The 18,594-nt window shown below is 37.6% G+C and overlaps 1 protein-coding gene across 3 annotated transcripts in view; it reads left to right on the top strand.

The window, feature by feature from the left end:
* NaPi-III (Na[+]-dependent inorganic phosphate cotransporter type III) overlaps positions 1–18,594 on the top strand; it is a 124,791-nt gene that overhangs the window by 40,144 nt on the left and 66,053 nt on the right. The gene's annotated exons all lie outside the window — the stretch shown is intronic.

The following is an 18,594-nucleotide window of genomic DNA, read 5'->3' as shown; positions in this document are numbered from 1 at the left end:
GTCCCACTCTCTCTTCCCCCCCAACCCCTCCCCTTTTAAAGTATTTTATAGATAGGACATGACCTTGTTAGGCTTAATTCAGCTGGTATTAGCATAGGATAAATACGAAGCGGACATGATATTGGGAAAACTTGAACCTGAAACTGCTGCTTTCTCATTTAATAGACACTGAATATCTGTTGAACTTGACGTTCCGTGCCCTATTTTTTTTATAATTTTTGGCAATGCGTGTGCCTTCCCCTATACAAGTATTATATATATATACACACACATACACACACACACATATAATATATATATATATATATATATATATATATATATATATATATATATATATATATATATATATATATTATAAATAGCTCTTTTACTGTTCTAAATTAATTCATTTTGATAATCCCACTGTTAAAACTGCCCTGCCTCGTGACTTTTTCCCGTGATATTAGCAATCTCGTCTATTGAGGGAATGGACCCATGATGGAACTCTCTGCGAGGACTTGCAGATGGGGAAGCTCGGTTACAGAGCCAAAAGTGCTTCTTGTTGACTTATGCAACGCATCAGTTCCAAGTAGTTAGACGACTGTGGTGGCTTGCAAGCGGTGAAAAAATGAAATAATGTAGGCCTAACGACCTCATTCAAAAGACTTCCTGATAAAAGGAGAGCTAAACCTGGAGCCGCCACCTCGTAGCTTCCTGTTCTAATGTTTCATCAAGTTGCCCAAGGAGCAAAAATTATGAAATATTAGTCGTGTGTGTTAATATGTTCAAACACAAGATAAATATTTAAAATGTGTTATGACGTACAGTAGTTAGATTACTAAGAATAAAAAGGTTTAATTTGCAGTGTATCGTCGAATAATGTGTTCATGATATTCAGCTTCCAGAACTTATAATGGTGAATATTTTCATTAAAATACCATTATATATGATCATGTAACACTTTACAAGAGTCGCATCAGTCTTTGGTTCTGACTGCGTCCTGAGATGTTTGGCTTGTTTTTATGTGCTTCTATTAAAAGTGGTGGCACATCTCTATGCTCCTTTGTCATTTTTTTCCCCAAAAGTAGAAAAACGGTTGGCCTTGTGATCGTTTTTTCATTCCTTTTATTCTACGGAAAAATGGCTGTGGAAAGATGAATGGCGTTAGTCATTTTGGGTTCTGCAAAAAAAAAAAGGTAAAAAATTAAGCAAAGTTTTTACCATGAAATTGAAGCCATTTCAATGTATATGAACAGCAGTTATAGTGTGCACACTTATTTCTTGATGATCCCGTCGTTTAAACTGCCCTGCCTCGTGACTTATTAAAGTTGGGCGGCAGGAAAACCGCCTTCAACTAGTGCAAGACCGTACCCTCGCCCTCACTCTGAAAAATCATCATAGGTGACGTAACGACTGCCAGGAAGAGCAGTAGCCTCTCGGCTCCTTGTTCGTGTGCCCAAGGCAAAACTGAAGAGAGAGAGATAACATGGTAGACAATGCCAAAAAAAATTGTCTGGGTACTCTCGACGCCAAGTCGGTGCCCAGGATCGTGGTATATTTGTAATGAATTCCTTTTATTATTATTGTTGTTGTTTTTTTATAATATAATTGATCCACATTGTGGTTTTGATATGATTGCTTCCGTGCTGGCATAATATCTGTCTGCAAAGTTCGAATATGCTAATTATAATTAAAAGGAGTATTTCAAATAGATAACCTAACACGCTGATTTTACTCTTATCTCAAATGCTCTAGAAATGTTATTTTTAGAAATGATATTCTTACGGGGAAATTGCATAGAATATTGCCGTCAGAGTACTTAAAATCATTTGGGAACGGCAACCTTGTAAATCGGTAAAATATAAATCTTTCGATATCATAGACATGGAAAATTTGTATATTTACATGGTTCGTATGGGAGTTATGTTCCATCGTTGTAATTTTCCTGAGTTTTGTTTTATTTTACTTTTATTTTGTTTTTGTATCATGTTCTGTAAATGTAGAATGAGAAGATTCGGAGAAAGATGGTTGAGCGCCAAAATTTTAAATTTCTCTCTCTCTCCGGATCTCTGTTCGACCGGATGTGACGTCAGTGATAATGTTTGTCGAACGTTGCTTTCAGTAACTGATTTTTTTGTATGTAACGGTTATTTTTCATCTTCAGTATTTTTTTTTTTTTTAGGTTAACTTTGTCTACCCCGAATAACTGAACTGAGATGTTGAATTTCCTTTCAGAACAGTTCATAACCCCGCATCCGAAAAACCCTTCCAAATAGTGATTGGTCTTGAATTGCTATTATACGTATGGTCTGTATATTTGTCATATTTGCACTAATGACAGTAGACCTTTCTGACTGATAATGTTTCCATATCTATGAATTAAATACACACTTTACCGGAAATTTTATATTATTAAAATTGAAGTAGTCCTGTCCATGTTCAACTTCAGTTCTGGCCATTTTCACAGGCTAATTTTGGCTTTGGATATGACCTGAATACCGAGACTCTATTTTTAATAGTATTTAGATGGTCGTCCGTTCAGTTTCTAATTATTCCGTAGAACTATTAACAAACTTCTCTATTTCTCTTGCTCCCGGGAGTCCGAACCCAGTTGCTGTTTCCTATTGGGTAAACTCATTCTTTTTCATGTATGAGATGAAACGTGAATTGCAGTAACAAAAGGAGGGTGGATGATCTGGACCAACCCCAGAGAAAGGAAGAAGCCAAGTCTTGTTGATCTTTGCTAGCGTCACATGAGATGTAGGTGCCTGTCCCGCCACTATTTATAGTTATAGATACTGAATTTCAAAGTCAAACTGTCATTTGGAGTTTACTTTTTTTTACAAGCGATATTTTATGGTTTTATCAACTTCATTTTTAACCTGACGGAGAGAGAGAGAGAGAGAGAGAGAGAGAGAGAGAGAGAGAGAGAGAGAGAGAGAGAGAGAGAGACTAGAACATTACTGACTTTGGAAGAGGTGTACTACCGGGTCTCAGTACTACTCCCTCTCTGACTAGCGTGTTATTTTGCCTACACTCATGCACGAGAAAGAAACCTTTTAAGAGACGTTTCATTTCCTCACGGCAGAGTCGCATTTTGCCACTTGACAATCCTCTGTTTGTTCTGCACTTAATTACGCCCATTGGAGTAGCTCTCTCTCTCTCTCTCTCTCTCTCTCTCACACACACACACACACACACACACACACACACTTTTTTTAATAATAATTTCTCTCGATTCACTACAGTTTGATTATTAATAGAATTCACACCCCCAGAACGGCTGTTGTTTCACGAAAATAAACATTGGGAATGCCCTAAGTATTATCTACATAGATTTCTTCATAAATGAATCAGGATGTCAAGAACATAAGAAAATAATCATAGTTACAAGAACGAACAAGTGCAGCCCGAAAACTACTGTGTTGCAGTTCTCTGGAGTGCAGACTTGTGGAGGGTCGGCTTTTTCTCTCTTGTGTTTAATGTTTGCTGTTTTCTGTTTGCGTCCTTTTTGTTTGTTTAATGCAGTTTGTTCGATTTTACTCCTCTAACTAGAATAGTCGAAGCACTTGCTTTAGGTTGTGATAACTTTTGAAAAAAGAGGAATTAAGATGTAGCTTACACCTCGCTCTATAACTTTCATAAAAATAAAGAGTAGTAAAAAGTGACAGTTTCTTCTGTGGTTGCCCCTTTTATGTTCTGCCCGGTTATGCAAGAGAGAGTTTCAAATGCCACCAGGGTATTTTTGGCAGTTCGGATGGGCTAAACTTTGGCAAGTCGGTTTGAGATAATGTATTTCTTTTGATTAGAGAAGTGGTTCTTTAAGAGAGGAGAAGGTGTTTGCTTTTGTAACGTCAGCGTGCAGCCCTTGCAGCTGAAAAGAGTGAAAAGTTCTCGAATTTCGAATAATTTTCATTTTGCGGCGGTCAGTTCTTTTTTTGCTTCCTTTTCACTGATTCATAATTATCAGTAAAACTGGAATTAACTCATCGTATAATTTAGACACACTAACCTCTTTCGCTCGAACCCACCACTTTTTAAGCTTTTCTCTACTTTCGTACCCGCTTCCTTTCTATCATCGTGCTGTCCAACCTTTTTCATTTTTAATTCGTAGTGCAACGATTGTTTTCTCCCGATTTCACTTATAGATCCTTGTACTTCATCTCCTTGATTTCCTGAATCTTTCTTGTTGTCCACCACTCCAACTTTTCACTCTCTCAAACGCTGAATAACTGAAAGTGCCCCAGTGCTTGAATTTATTGCCTGAGTTTTATGATTTAATGTTTATTTATGAGCTTTTAGGTTGTGTGTCCTTTGTTGTTATATTTCTCTCTCTCTCTCTCTCTTGTGACTCCCTTTTGAAAAAGTTTTCCTTGACAGAATAGTTGTTAGATTTAGGTCATTATAGTTCCAGTAACCAAACGCTGAAACAGATTAGAGGCCTTCTATCACTGTTATTCTATATTTATTTACCTAAATAAATAAGGATGTTATGTATAAGAATTATTGATCTCTTTTGTACGATTACTTTTCCTCATCAAGAAAATGTCTTTTATCTTACGACGCAGAAATGTGCATGACATTCCTTTGATGATTTATGTTGAAGGTCCATCAAGTGAGTTTCAAAATATCGCAACAGATGCACCTATGGGAATATCACAGAGAAAACCACCTGTTCATACCTTAACCTGCGCAAAAAAAACATGGATGAAAAACTTTGATCCCTTGAAAATGTGCCAAGGATTAAGGTACTTGAGATGTGATTGGTTGGAAGCGACTTCATGGCCATCCAATCACCGCATAGCATTAGCTTTGATGTTAGGAAATGCTTAGAATTAAGTGGTGTGCGATATAGTGAATACATAATTTTTTTCGAACCGCGAGTGCCAGTAATAGCTTGGAAAATTTTATTGCGTGATTGCAATTAATAGTAACGTACTGTGGATGTCAGAATCTTAAAATAGTTTGTTCTGCACGCGTGTATTTATAGTCGCGTCTATTCGTTAAGGACTGTAAACAAACGTACTTCAGCATGAACAACGTTCTTTTGTCTAAAGAGTTTCAAAACATTGTTGAAGAGTCAGCGTGCGGCCGTAAGATTGGATCTTACGTAACAACTTCGTAATGATGTATCACTGATTCAGTCCTTTCCGTTGAAGTTCGTCCGCAGTGAGTCATGAAAAGTATACCATTTCATTAAGAAGAATTCTAGATTTAAATTTGTTCTTGCATTCTAAATTCTGTTTTATTCTTGAGCCTGATTTTTATTCACATAATTCCTGTCAGGTTCTTTGTAATAAATGAGAATCACTTCATATGAAATTAAAACGCGGATATTAAGGAGGATTTGTGCTCTCTCTCTGTCTCTCTTCTCTCTCTCTCTCTCTCTCTCTCTCTCTCTGCTAAAATAATACTCATTCGAATTTCATAGCTCGTGATGATAAATATGGAAAATTCATGCAACACATTGGATTTCTGTAAAGCGTACGAAGCCCCTGTGGCAGAGCGAAACGCATTGTATTCGGGTAATGGACAAAAAATCTAAAACGCCAGGGGTTTCAGCATTTGTCATCATCATCGCCTCCAACTGTGTGATGGAAAGGGCGTTTGTGGAATTCCGCCTCTCATGTCCTTCCTGTGCTTGCTCTTCGACAAATGCCCACGCGATCTACAGCCTCCCATCTCATAGTTCTCATCCAAGCAGGTCTAGATCCTCCAATTCTTCTGAAAGCCACAGAAGCTCAGCTAACACTGTCACTAACTATACAAGGGGTGGTGCAAAAAACACGTTCAAGCCTTCTCCATCTTACTTTTATCATTATCTGAGGTTACATATTGAATGAACGTAATTCCCCTTATGGCATCGTTTCTAACTGTCCTTCCATTTGGCTCCTAATGCTCTTCATAAAGCTCAGTTCTGAAAGCGACAAAAACTTTTAGATATTGTTTCATTGTCATGCAGTGTTTCAGGTTCGTGTGGCAATAAAGGGCATACTTAATTCATAAGCACTTCCAGTCTAGTTAGCCTAATTTCCAAGTCTTTTTCACCATGTCCATTGTCTGATTTGTTTCACTTATTTCCAACTCAGGAGAACCTGTACTGGATATCATTGTTCCTAAACATTTGAAAGATCCAGCTTCATCGTTCCCTTTTCTAATGTTATTTCGTCTTTTCATGCATGCTCTGTCCTTATTACTGTCTTATCTAGATTTATTTTGAGTTCTATCGCTGAACTTTTATGATTCATTCTATCAAGCAAGCTTTGCAGACTTAGGCGGCAGCATCTACATATTCCATGTTACTCCTATCTCAACCTTCATTTCCATTACATGTGAACAAATAAGACGAGAAGGGCAGTAGACTGGTAAATATAATTTGAAACCAATAAACGTAAGGCTGATTATCAAATTCCATGTCTTGTTGATCAGCTAACAACAACTTTGAAATAATATAAAAGTTCTTCATCTTCCTAGAAGGGAAGCAAACGTGGTTAGAGATTATAAATTCCATGCGATGTTAATTTGTGATCACTATTTATATCGGGGGAACTGTGAGACGAGAGATTTTTAGAAAATTATGAGAAAGTTCTATGTAGGGGGACGCAAATCTCACCGTTTGAAACTGTTTACGCGAGAGAGAGAGAGAGAGAGAGAGACGGGGGTGGGGGGGGGAGGGGAATGGATGGATGGGGATATAGGAAGAAAGAGTAAAGGCGATAGTGATGCTTGGTGAGAGGAAATATTATGGTGAGCAGTATTTTGCTATTCTTGTGATTATTTGCTAAATGCAATTTTGTGTTTGCCTAATTGTTTATCCTGTACCTTTTTAAGGTAATTGCCAAGTTTACCATCATATGGCGCTGGCATTCTCTCTCTCTCTCTCTCTCTCCAAAGACTAAGCTGCTTAAGACCTGATTTGCTCGACCAAGTTTCCCGTCTACGTAAAGTTTCAGCTTCCAATTTCAGGTAAGCCGAGAAGGTTTCTTTGCATAGGCAATCTAGCAAAAATGGTGAGTACTTTTCACAGACCAAGGACTCCCATATTTCAGTTTTAATGATTGCTTCACCTCTGTCGGGGTTTGCACAGCAACTTACTGAATTTGCTTTCTGTCTCAATTGTACCTTGCTCATTACTTCAAGAGTAAACTCTCTCTCTCTCTCTCTCTCTCTCTCTCTCTCTCTCTCTCTCTCCTCTCACATGAAGTCGATTTGCATGATAATTTCTTTTTTTCTTTATGTATCTTAAGCTGTAGTTCGTGGATGAATTACAGTCAGGTTATTGTAATGTATTTACAATCACGCTAGTTAGCCTATATAGCCATAGCGAGATGAAATTTTGATATGGATATGTCTTCCGTTTTTCAGGAATAATCAAACTCGACCAAATTAGTTTACCGGCAATAGAGTCCATTGTTAATCCAGAAATTTTCATATTTTTCCCGTAAAGTCGAATGGGAAGGCAAACCCAATGCCCTTATTAATGCCAAGTGGCACTTGACCTCGAACAAGTGTTAAGAATTAGGGAAACCTGATTGTCTGCATATCTCGCAAAGAAAGACTTCAAAATATTTGGAAGAATCTGTTGGCAACACAGATGTTGCCGTGATGCGAAACACGTTCTTTACTGATATTTTTCGCCTTCATGAGCTCTCTTGCCTTTGTTTCTCAAATTTTCATGGTGGTGCTATTTTTATATTTTTGTTATGTTGAGAGTCATTTTATTCTTTATTTTCTATTGGTCACAAGGTTTATCATGTATGTTTTGTGAGTTCCTGCTCAGATATTAGCTGGCATTTATTGTACGTTACATAATTACATTCATGTCATAATATATGTTGTTTTGTAGAAATGTGCATTACCACTAGCCACAAGCCTATGCCAGGAATAATTAATTACCGTCAAGCTGTTTAACAAGCATCAGCAGATAGCCTAAACACGGAAGTTTTATACCAAGAAACAAATCTTCTTAACAAAATAATCCAATTTAAGAAGTTTCTTGTAAGTAAACTTCCTTCCTGGTTGAACTGTAACGATTATAACAAATATAACTATAGGATGCGAATATCTACAAGACGTTACATGAAATAAACGTATTATGTAAAGAAAGGGAATCTTCTCCCTAAAAGCTTTTCGTTGGTAATCCAGGTTTACTGGTCTCGGATGTGGTTGGGGCTTCTCCTGACCTCTCGGGTTGAGCTTGCAACTCTCTCTCTCTCTCTCTCTCTCTCTCTCTCTCTCTCTCTCTCTCTCTCTCTCTCTCTCTCAAGCCTCACGGCTTAAGTGGTTGAGCACCTGTCTCAAAAGGATTAGATCGCTGTTCGATCCCTAAACCAGCCTGTGAAAAGAACGGCATGGGCTCATTTTCATAAAATCCGGTATGCTTCTGTTGGCCAAAGTAGTGAGGTAGTATTACGGGGTTGTCAGTCGACTGGTGGGGTTGTATCTGGGATAGAGAGATCGAAGAAAGAGAGAGAGAGAGAGAGAGAGGAAAAAAAACTGTGTTTATGATCAGTACTCCGACGATATGCAAACCATTTTACAACTGAATTAACGGGGACAAAAGTGAGGTAATTCTCGTCAAACCTCTCGTTTTTCGAGCGTACTGTTGCTCAGGAGGCAACAGACAGGAAAAATTCTGGTCACGTGACTTGAGTATCGGATTTCATCTTGTCTTAGCTTATGAAGGTTATTTTACTTGGCCTGAAAATGGATGTGAATGTATTTCTTTGTGCAAATAAATACGAGCATAATACAGCCTTTATAGGATCATTTGTTCTTCTGTGACGTTTGTTGTAAAACAAGTTTAAAATATCCATGGTATTTTCCTCCAAAATTTTAATTATTTCTTACTGTATTTTTCGAGAATTTTTTTATTACTTAGTGTTTTTACAGTAGTTTTCTTAGTAGTTTCTTTCAGTGCTTCTCATGATTTGCTCCTATAGTTTTTACAGCACTTTCGTGTAGTTTACCATGTTGAATCATATCTGTTTTCCAATGACCTTAATGCAAAGTAACTTTCGTAGGGCTGGGCCTTTACCTACCAAAAACACGAACCCTGAGGTTGTCACGTGTCGAAATTCAGTACTTTAGAATGAAACGAATACAGAATAATTTTGTAATCTTTTTCCTAAGAGGGGGCGAGGATGAGTACTCATCGTTTAGTGTATTTTGTCGTAAAATTGCATTTCTGCTGTTCAGTAAATGGTAGGCACGGGTATAGCCACAACTTAGCCCTCCAGGAAACTCGCATCCTTCGGTAGTTGTTTGAATCCGTGTCGGTGAAAATATGTGTTCGGGGCCGTAGCCTAAATTGCCTAGGATTTTTTTTTTCTTCTCCAAATGGTTCCAACGAAGGTGCACTTACGTTTGTTGTAAAGTTTGTGGTTGAATTTCTGTTCTGCTTTGTTTCTCGGGTCCTATAACCCCGCTTCCCCCCCCCCCCCATCTTTTAAGATGAGTACATCACTCTCTTCTCTTGTTCATATGCTTGTGGAGGAAGGTTTGCCTTGCTGACTGCTGTAAGTTGCACGAAACTCCAGCCTTACCACAAAAATATTAAATTTTTGAAGTTCTGATTGCGGAAAGAAATTGGTCGGGTATTAGGGAAGACATACGTTTTATTTAGAAACGTATTATTATTATTATTATTATTATTATTATTATTATTATTATTATTATTATTATTATTATTATTAGGGAAGGACGATGATCTGCGTTCGAAGCTAGCTTACTCAGGATAATAGTAAAAAAATTGAAATGTAGCAGTGAGAAGAGGGGTCAAATTAGATGTCTACAAAATGGGGACCAGTGAAAACTCTCAGAATGACCCTAAGGTCTCACGAAGTGGGCAACATTCTCTCTCTCCCTCTCTCTCTCTCTCTCTCCCTCTCTCTCTCTCTCTCTCTCAGATATTGCATTTTGTTGGTATTGCAGACTGGGAAATAGAGAATGGATGCAGTAATAGACCGGTAAAATTGCTTTACGGGTAGGCTATAGCCCCACTTCCGTGACTAAAGAGAGTTGACTGCTTACCCATAATTGAAATTCTGTTTGTGTACTTGTGTAAGCAGATATGTGTGTAAGTACTGGGAATGTGCCCCACGGTAATATTAAACTGATTGACTGTTTACTGTGTTCCATAATAGTGTACATGGTCGAATAAAGAGACAGTAACTTTTTGTAAATGAAGATATTAAAAAAGGCGGTGTATATTCTGTCGCATAAAGTCTGTGGTATGCATACTGCTGATCAGCGAGGAAACTGACTGTATATCGTTGGTCATTGCCTTCGCTAAAAGGAATTTCTGATTTCAGACGCAACTCTGCTTGTTATCTTCCTGTTACGGTTCCTGAAGGATAAATATGACGTACAATATTCACCACTACAAAGTCAAATCTCAGGCTTAGTGTTGTGCATTTCCTTTGCGATAAGCCCATAATATTAAGGGAAACTTGTTTTTCTCACTTATTTTTTTTTCTTTTCACCAACTGCTTAACTAGTTTCATGATCATGGTCTCTGTGAATTAGTTTGAACCAGAAATTGGCACACTCATTTTTTTTCACTTTTCATTCAGTTCTTTTTTGCCTCTCTGGATTTAATTTGTTTGCGTAATTTTAATCATTTAAGTCGAAAATAACAAAGTATGGCAACTATACAAAATTAACCATAGTCCAGGGGTATATTTTAAGAGATTACTAAATAGCATAATCCGTATTCACTATTAATAGATTTCGAAGAAATATGAACAGCTTTAACGAGGAAATTTCTTCGAAATCAAAGTAGATCTCAGAATATAGTTTGATAGGAGAGACACACCTTAATTTGGAAAAGGTAGAACTAATAATATTTAAAGGAAACATTGAACCTAACTTAGTAAATGCAGTGAAGGATAAAAGTAACGGAAAGTATTTGGCTGAGTATCAGAGAAAAGTGTAGAAGGGAAATCATGGTGACTAAGAACCACAACGGTTGCTGTAGAAATAATCAGAGGAATGAAAATAGCTGGGAGGCCGCACGCGACAAAGAGAGAGAGAGAGAGAGATTTCGGAGGAAAGAGCTTCTTAATCGTCTGGAGGTTTATACAAACTCTACCATACGTCTTTCGTCAACTCTGCGTCACTTACCGTGAACCAGAGAAGTCGGTATTGTGGAGTGAATAAAAGCAGGGAAATCACACGTGATTAACATCTGGGTTTTAATTTTTCCCTTGTATTTTCTCCAAAAGGGCCCAGCGAAATTGGTGCTTTTATTTTGTTTTAAAGTTTATGGTCCAACTGGTGTTCTGCTTTCTATTTCCCAGATCCTGTAATCTTCCATCTTTAAAAAGTGTATATCACAAACTTATATTCTAAGTTGTGCGCCGCTCTCGCCTCACGCAAATATGAAACGCTTAGCAAAATGATTATGTTTTCTGGTGGTGTTCGGAATATGCAGTCGCTTGAAGATTTGATAACCGGGTCATTCCTCCTTTCTGATGGGAAGCTGCGAATTATATTACGTCATCGCCAATGCAGCACATTTTTCAAAATGGATGCTCGCATGCAGTTGAGAGTTTTCGTTTCTCCATGGCCTTCAGTTACACACATTTTCATTAAACTGCAAGACACTGAACTACCAGGCTTACTAAGTGGTGAATATTAGATACAAGAAAGTACCGCGAAGTGGACAGGCCGAATGCTCAACCATGTGACTAGGGTGTGAGGCGGCAGCGTGCCAAGTTCCCGCGCGCGGGAGAGCATCTTCACTCCCCAAGAAAATGACTCGCGAAAAGTCTGGTTCAGCTCGTTTTAACTTGGCTCTCGTCTCGTGATGGTGTTGTCAGGATTATCTAGAGGCTATCGCTGTGGACATGGCATACATGTAAACTTCGTTGCTACATGTGTGGATTCTATTTATGAAATTAATGATGTGGTCGAATTCTTTGGTAAATTTTATAAAAAGAAATCTCGTATCTGAAGAGGGAGTGCGTGAAAAGTAACACTTCAGAATAATAGTCTTCAAGACTGCCACATCGGGAGTAGAGAGATAAATCCAAGTAATGATAAGATACTCTCGGCAGCCTCACTTAATTCGTGCCTCATTAACTTCCAGTTCTTCTCTGTTTCATTCTGTTCTTTACTGCCTGATTCATGTTAACGATAACTTAGGCTAACCCACTTGATTAGAATTTGTAGAACAGTATGGCATTTAAGATTCGAACTTAGTTGTCATCTGTTAACATTTGCGCTGTGATTCGTTTCGTATCGTACGGCTTTTTCCGTTGCTTTTAATAAAAAAAAACAGTAATGGATATACCAACCGTTGTAAGGGCTTAACAGCAAAATACAGACGGCGTCTATAAGTATGTATAGGAAATACATTTGAATTCACTGATAAATCGAATGCTATTGGCGGCATTTGACAGTGCCCTTGAAATACAAAGTAACGATAAGGCATTTCTTGTTAATTCTCTTGACTTTATATATCATTATAGCTAGTCAGCGCATTATGTTTTTTATGGAACACAGACATATATTTGCGTGCCCTCCTCCCCTCCCTTGTTTGAAGATCAGATACTCTGTGGAGTATTGCAAATTATAGATGTCAAACAAGTAAAAAGTCTACGGTGAGAAATAACCTTTGAAAGGTACCTTTCCGTCTGGAGCTTGACCGCAAGTCTTAATGTGAAGGTAAACGTACAACCTTGATGTCCATCTTGCTGTTTTTATTTTACTTGCAGTCAGTCGGGGTGAAGAAGTTTAACCTTTACGAAAACTCAAGGTACGGTTTTCCTTCCTACAGTCCTTGTTCAAGTTTTTGACTGATTGTCTCTAAGATGAATACATTCCGCCTAGGGTACACGGTAGCAGTAAAAAAGTTTGTTCTTGTCCTGTGGTTCGTTCTTGCTTCGTTTATGTGACCGTTGCCCTTTTAAGATTTCACCAAATACGACGATTGTTACTCAAATGAGACTACATAGAATGCGAGGGTTGGAAAGCCATGTTGGTAATGCCTCCACAATGCAGCCGATAAATAAGGTTTTTTCATGCATTTTTTGTATGGTTACTTTCCTGTAAATCAATACTGTGGTCAGTTAACACCGCACAAAAAGTTTACTATTCATTTACCGAGAAAATAGTTAGATTTTTTCAACTCAACTTTCCTACCAAGGTAATAAAATGGTCATATGGGGTTCCCCGGGGCTGGGGAATTTTGGTGTGTGTAAAGACCAGGACCCACTTATACCTTGTATATGGTACACGTTTCGCACGCACAACCGAGCATTGATTGCAAAGCTTAATAGAGCAAATGTTTTTGTGTTTACATAATTTTCTGTGATATATGCTTGATATCTTTAATATATTTTTTTTCTTCGAAGTCATTTATCTATGCAATTTCCATTGCACTGGCCGTATTACTGACATTTTTTTTCTACAAAAGCTCCAAGTACTATGGACAGTGGTATAAAATAGTATATTGTTTTCTTTACTCTTTAAATATAGTGGGTTGCTGGGGTGGTTGTAATATGATTGTGGGTTAATATTTCTTCATCCTTTCCTTCGTAATTAGATCTCTGCACTTGGGGGCGGGGGTGGGGTGAATAATTATGGCATATAAACATTCATGTATAGATTTTGTTTACTGTTTAATCGTTATATAGCTGAAGTAAATTTATTCATAATTGTGACCTTTTAGGACAACTTTGTCCCTAATTTAGTCCTCAGTTTTTTAAACCTGTATTACTTATGGTTTGATGTACTATATGTGAACGTTTATTATTGGTAACAAAAACTCAAATTCACGGGTTTATTGTCAATGAAGTTGAGCAGGTAATACTTTCACCTGTGTCTGTGTAACACGGTGTTTCCAGAAAGGATAAACAGATTTTGATTAAACATGAAGGAAATATTCATTGGGCAACCTCACCCTGGTAAATAACTTTCGGTATGTCAGGGAAGATTTGACTTTTCGCCAGCACGAAAATCATGTCACCCATTTTAAAGTACAGAAATTTTCTCAAAATTGTTACTTCATAATTAGTTTATTCGTGTCAGTTTGCGTTGTTTGGCTGCCATCGAAAATGGGTTGCAAACACTGTCTTGACCTTTGCCAGTCTCTCTCACCCTCCAGGTCTAGATCGCCTCCCCTCCCCAGTCTTCCCTTGTTTTGCATAATTCGTATCCCAGTGTATCTCCAAGTTCCCATTAAGGCCACGAGGGCACCGAAGATATGACGAGGACATCTCATTCAAGTCAACTCTGTAGAGTACCATGAACAGTTAGATGGAGGTTACGTAAGGGCCCTGTGGTTGATCATAACCCATTTATCTCAAATTCCGTCATGTAACTTGTGACTTGATAACAATCTTTTCTAAATGAACAGCAGGCACGCTGTCGGGAAAAAGATGTGGATGATATATCGGTTTCTTGGTGGTTGGGGGAAGTAACTTTGATTTGACTGAATGCGACAGCCGGATCCACTGCTCAGGAGAGGAGTGTGATGATGTCATCCGCTGTCTGGCTCAGGTTGAAGCTGGAATCGGTGGGTTGAGAAGGGAAAGGTTTTTGTAGGCAAGAAGTGAGCACGCGCATGACGTTCATCTTCTATTATAGAAAAGCAATGGCGATGAATGATGGCAAAAACCTCTTTCCAATGGATTGCACATATGCTCAACTTCCACAGAGGTTCCTGGCATCATATCTTTAGAAAAGTCGATGTTGTACCGAGATTGTTGACCGAGATTAAGTGTCGTAGAAGCACCAGAGAGAGATGCGTGTATCTTTGGATCACTCTCTGACTTCTTGTTGGTGTTTTGAGTTTTTCTTTTAAATAGTTTCTCTTGTTTGTTTACATTGCATTTTGACCCTGGAAGCCTTGGCGCTACGTAGTTATTTATCTCAGAACGCTTGAACCCAGAAATTTATTCGTAATTGCAGTAGTCTTCCTTTTTTTCTTTTGTACTTTACATGTAATTAGTTTAATATCACAAGATCCAATTATTAGACTTCACTGGGAAATAGTTGTTGTTTTTATATAACAAGTTGCCTTTCAGTTGAGTCGTCGGTTCCATCCCGATGTGAGGCAGAAATTCATTGCTGATACACACATGACATGTGTTGATTATTTCCAAATTTATAGTTTTACACGTCATTGTAAGATTATCAGTATATATGACATTCCCATACACAGGTCTATTCAGTATTCTTTCGTCCATTGTAACGACATGAAATCCTCTTGAAACCGTCACTGGGTGTTGAGAAATATCATGGAACTGATTCCGGGATGCCTCTTTCATAACGAGAATCTCCTGTCTTCAGACTTCTACAGAAAGATTGTTGTAAGCATGTCTTAAGGATAATAATTAGAAAGTAAGGCACTTAGGAAAAACATGCATTTTAGCGATGAAAGCACTTTGTTTTAAATGAATATTCATGTTACTTGGACGCTAATATCAATATGCTGAAGTTTCGCCAATGTTGATTATGTCTGTCACTTTTTCAGCGTAACCTTTTTCCCAATTTTACTCCATTAATAATCAGTCTCTTATTTAGTGCCATCTGCCATAAGTCAGAGGGACAATTCAGCATAAAAATATAAATATATAGACGAAAAGGTTAACAGATACATGATACTTAAAACCTGTGTTATAGTTGAAATTTAGTTTTAGTGAAAATTCCGAGTAATTTTACCCATTCCGCTTTTTAAAGAAATCCGGAATGAACTTCGAATGTTGACGGAAAAAAAAAACCTTTGAAGCATTTATGAAAATTATTTTTGTATACATGCTTCATTTTGCCTATTTTGTTTTGTTATTTCAATGTAAGGTAATCAGTGTAAGAGCAGCCGACGCTGAAGGTTTACTTAGCTGATATTCCCAAAATTAATGAAAACCAGTGGCTATTGAAAGTGGAGGCTTCTAATCGGCCATCGAACTACGATGTTGAAGATCATTATTTTTTGTCCTTACTTCTTATTCAGCTCGTGATTGTAATAATTATTTAGGTTTGTTGGACACACTTTCACTCAAATTTCCTTGAAGCAATTTTGACTAAAATACTCTTGCATTGTATATACCCGGTATTGTTCATTGTTAAGAGTAACTGTTTATCTGTGTACACCGGAGTGTACTGAATTAATAATTGTCAATTCTAGGTATTTTTTATCTGCAATTTTTTTTAAATTTCCCAATTAAATACTTTTCTCACCTATAATAATCAACTCCCGTTAAGTACAAATATATAACTTTGGCGTCTAGTACTTGTCTCAGAATGCTTTGCTCTCTTAGTCATCATCCTTTTAAAACCTGTCTTATGCAAATGAATCAAAGCTTCAGACAGTAGCCAGTGGGACTGACTGCTACCAGGCCAGCCAAAGCGTCGGGCACTATAAAGCAGAGCTACCATTTTCCGTCGGGTGAAACGGCGGTAAGGTGGGGACACGACCCACTCTTTTTCTTTTTTCTCCTTAATATATATATATATATATATATATATATATATATATATATATATATATATATATATATATATATGTATATATATACATATATATATATATATATATATATATATATATATATATATGTGTGTGTGTGTGTGTGTGTGTATGTGTTTGAAAAACCTGAACAAGTGATGTAAATATGCAGGTGTACCAAAGGGAGGAAAGAAACCGAATATAAATACTGACCGATGTGTGCATTAGTTGAAGGCCATTTCAAGAATAATGATAAATTTTGGTCGAAGTTTACAATATTAATGCTATGGTGGCGATACAAACGAACATACACATGGTTAAAAAAAAAATTACCATGTGGGGTTGGGTCAGACCTCATTTGTGTCCGAGGTCAGTGCACCTTAAGTCTTGTTTTTCCATGCAGACGGACTCGCACCCTTGTTGTTAAGCCCAGACAAACCGAATTCCAGAAAATCTTTACATTTCATATGTGTCTTTTGAAATAAATGAGCCAACTTTTTCGTTCACAGGCTGATATTCATATTTTTTGCAAAAGCTCTCTTTTATGAAGCTGGATTCATAGGATATGGTACACACATCCTTTAGCGTTGATGGAAGAGTTATTTGTAAGTGTTTTTTTTTTTCATTGTATTAATGTTCTGTAATGCTGCCTTAATTCTTAAGTTCTTAAATAGATGGGGAATATATTCTAAATTGTTAATGTTTATTGATTGGTGATATATAAATCTCTGTTGTTATTATCGGAAAAGAGCGTCAAAAATGCCAACGAAATTGAGCACCTATTATGGATTAGTTTGTTATACAGTATAACACAAGCTACGTTTTAATGATTACCCTCAGTAAAGGTTGCGGATTTTTAGTACGTGTTTTTAGTTATGAGGTTTTTGCTTTAGTTTTAAAAACCATCCCAGTTGTAGAATGGTTGCCGACACCGGGTTTTTACTGGAATAGCATTGCCCTGGAGAATAAAAAAAATAGGCGTCGTCATGTCTGTCATACTGTCCAGCTCAGCGGGACAGCGCACCAGTAAGAGAGAGAGAGAGGGAGATACAACAGGGAACAGGCCGCCACACAGATAAATAGAATTTGTGGACCAGTAATGCATATGGTGTTCTCGAGAAAAAGAGAGAGAGAGAGAGAGAGAGAGAGAGAGAGAGAGAGAGAGAGAGACTGCATAAAAATGCCTTCCGAGGCTAGAGGAATTCCCGAGGAAATCATGCTGTAGACGACAAGACGATTGATCGCTTGCTTTGTAATCCCTTCCGCCAGTTATCACTGATGGATAATCAAAGGTAATAAATTGATGTCAGCTGATGCCATTGGCGTGCGGCGCTGCTTCCCTTCTCCCTTTCCTCGCCCGGATTACGTTGACCTAGTTGGCACTTGCGTTGCTATATTTCCTTTCCCCCTTCACCTGTTTCAGTGACACAGATTTCGGATGCAGTGCTTTGTCTTTGATTCAGTGGTTTTTGAAGTGCTGTAGACAAGAGTCCGTTCCTTTGCAGACTTATTGCTCGGGAAGTTTAGAAAAGGGAAATGTAGCTCCAGTGATGAATGAGAGCTATAGCAGGTGACCAATAGAAATTGCCTCACTTGTCGGAAATGGAAGAACGCGATGTTATATTAGCTTATATAAATATGAGCTTGCAAGGAGCTCTGTTTTAGAGAGTAGGGTGCCAAGAAAGGAGAACATTTGGCAAAGCGGGAACCTACGGTTCAATGTAAGGAAACCTTCAGTTGAATAAACAGTCAGGTAAATTTACGGTTCAGTTTAAGAAAACCTTAAATTGAATAAACAATCAGGTAAATTTACGGTTCAGTTTAAGGAAACCTTAAATTGAATAAACAATCAGGTAAAATACATTTCAACTTAAGAAAACCTTAAATTGAATAAACAATGACGTAAATTTACTGTTAAGTTTAAGAAAACCTTAAATATTTTGAAATTATCCCTAAGGACTTCTGCCATATTGCAAACAAATGATTCCCGTAGGGTATCCCCCTTGAAGCTACTATTTCGTAAGGCAGTGTCCTGTTGAGAGCAGATAATGTAGTATCCATAAGAAGTCTTCCTATTGTGTCTTGGTAGTGGGTGACGAGCCATTAAGAACAGCAGGGACAAAAAGTAGTCTAAAACCAGAATCCTTTTTCTAATTTTC

The sequence above is a fragment of the Macrobrachium rosenbergii genome, chromosome 8 (assembly GCF_040412425.1).
Source record: "Macrobrachium rosenbergii isolate ZJJX-2024 chromosome 8, ASM4041242v1, whole genome shotgun sequence".
Taxonomy (NCBI): domain Eukaryota; kingdom Metazoa; phylum Arthropoda; class Malacostraca; order Decapoda; family Palaemonidae; genus Macrobrachium; species Macrobrachium rosenbergii.
Note: the sequence above shows the minus strand (reverse complement) of the source record. Positions and strands in the feature narration are given on the sequence as shown.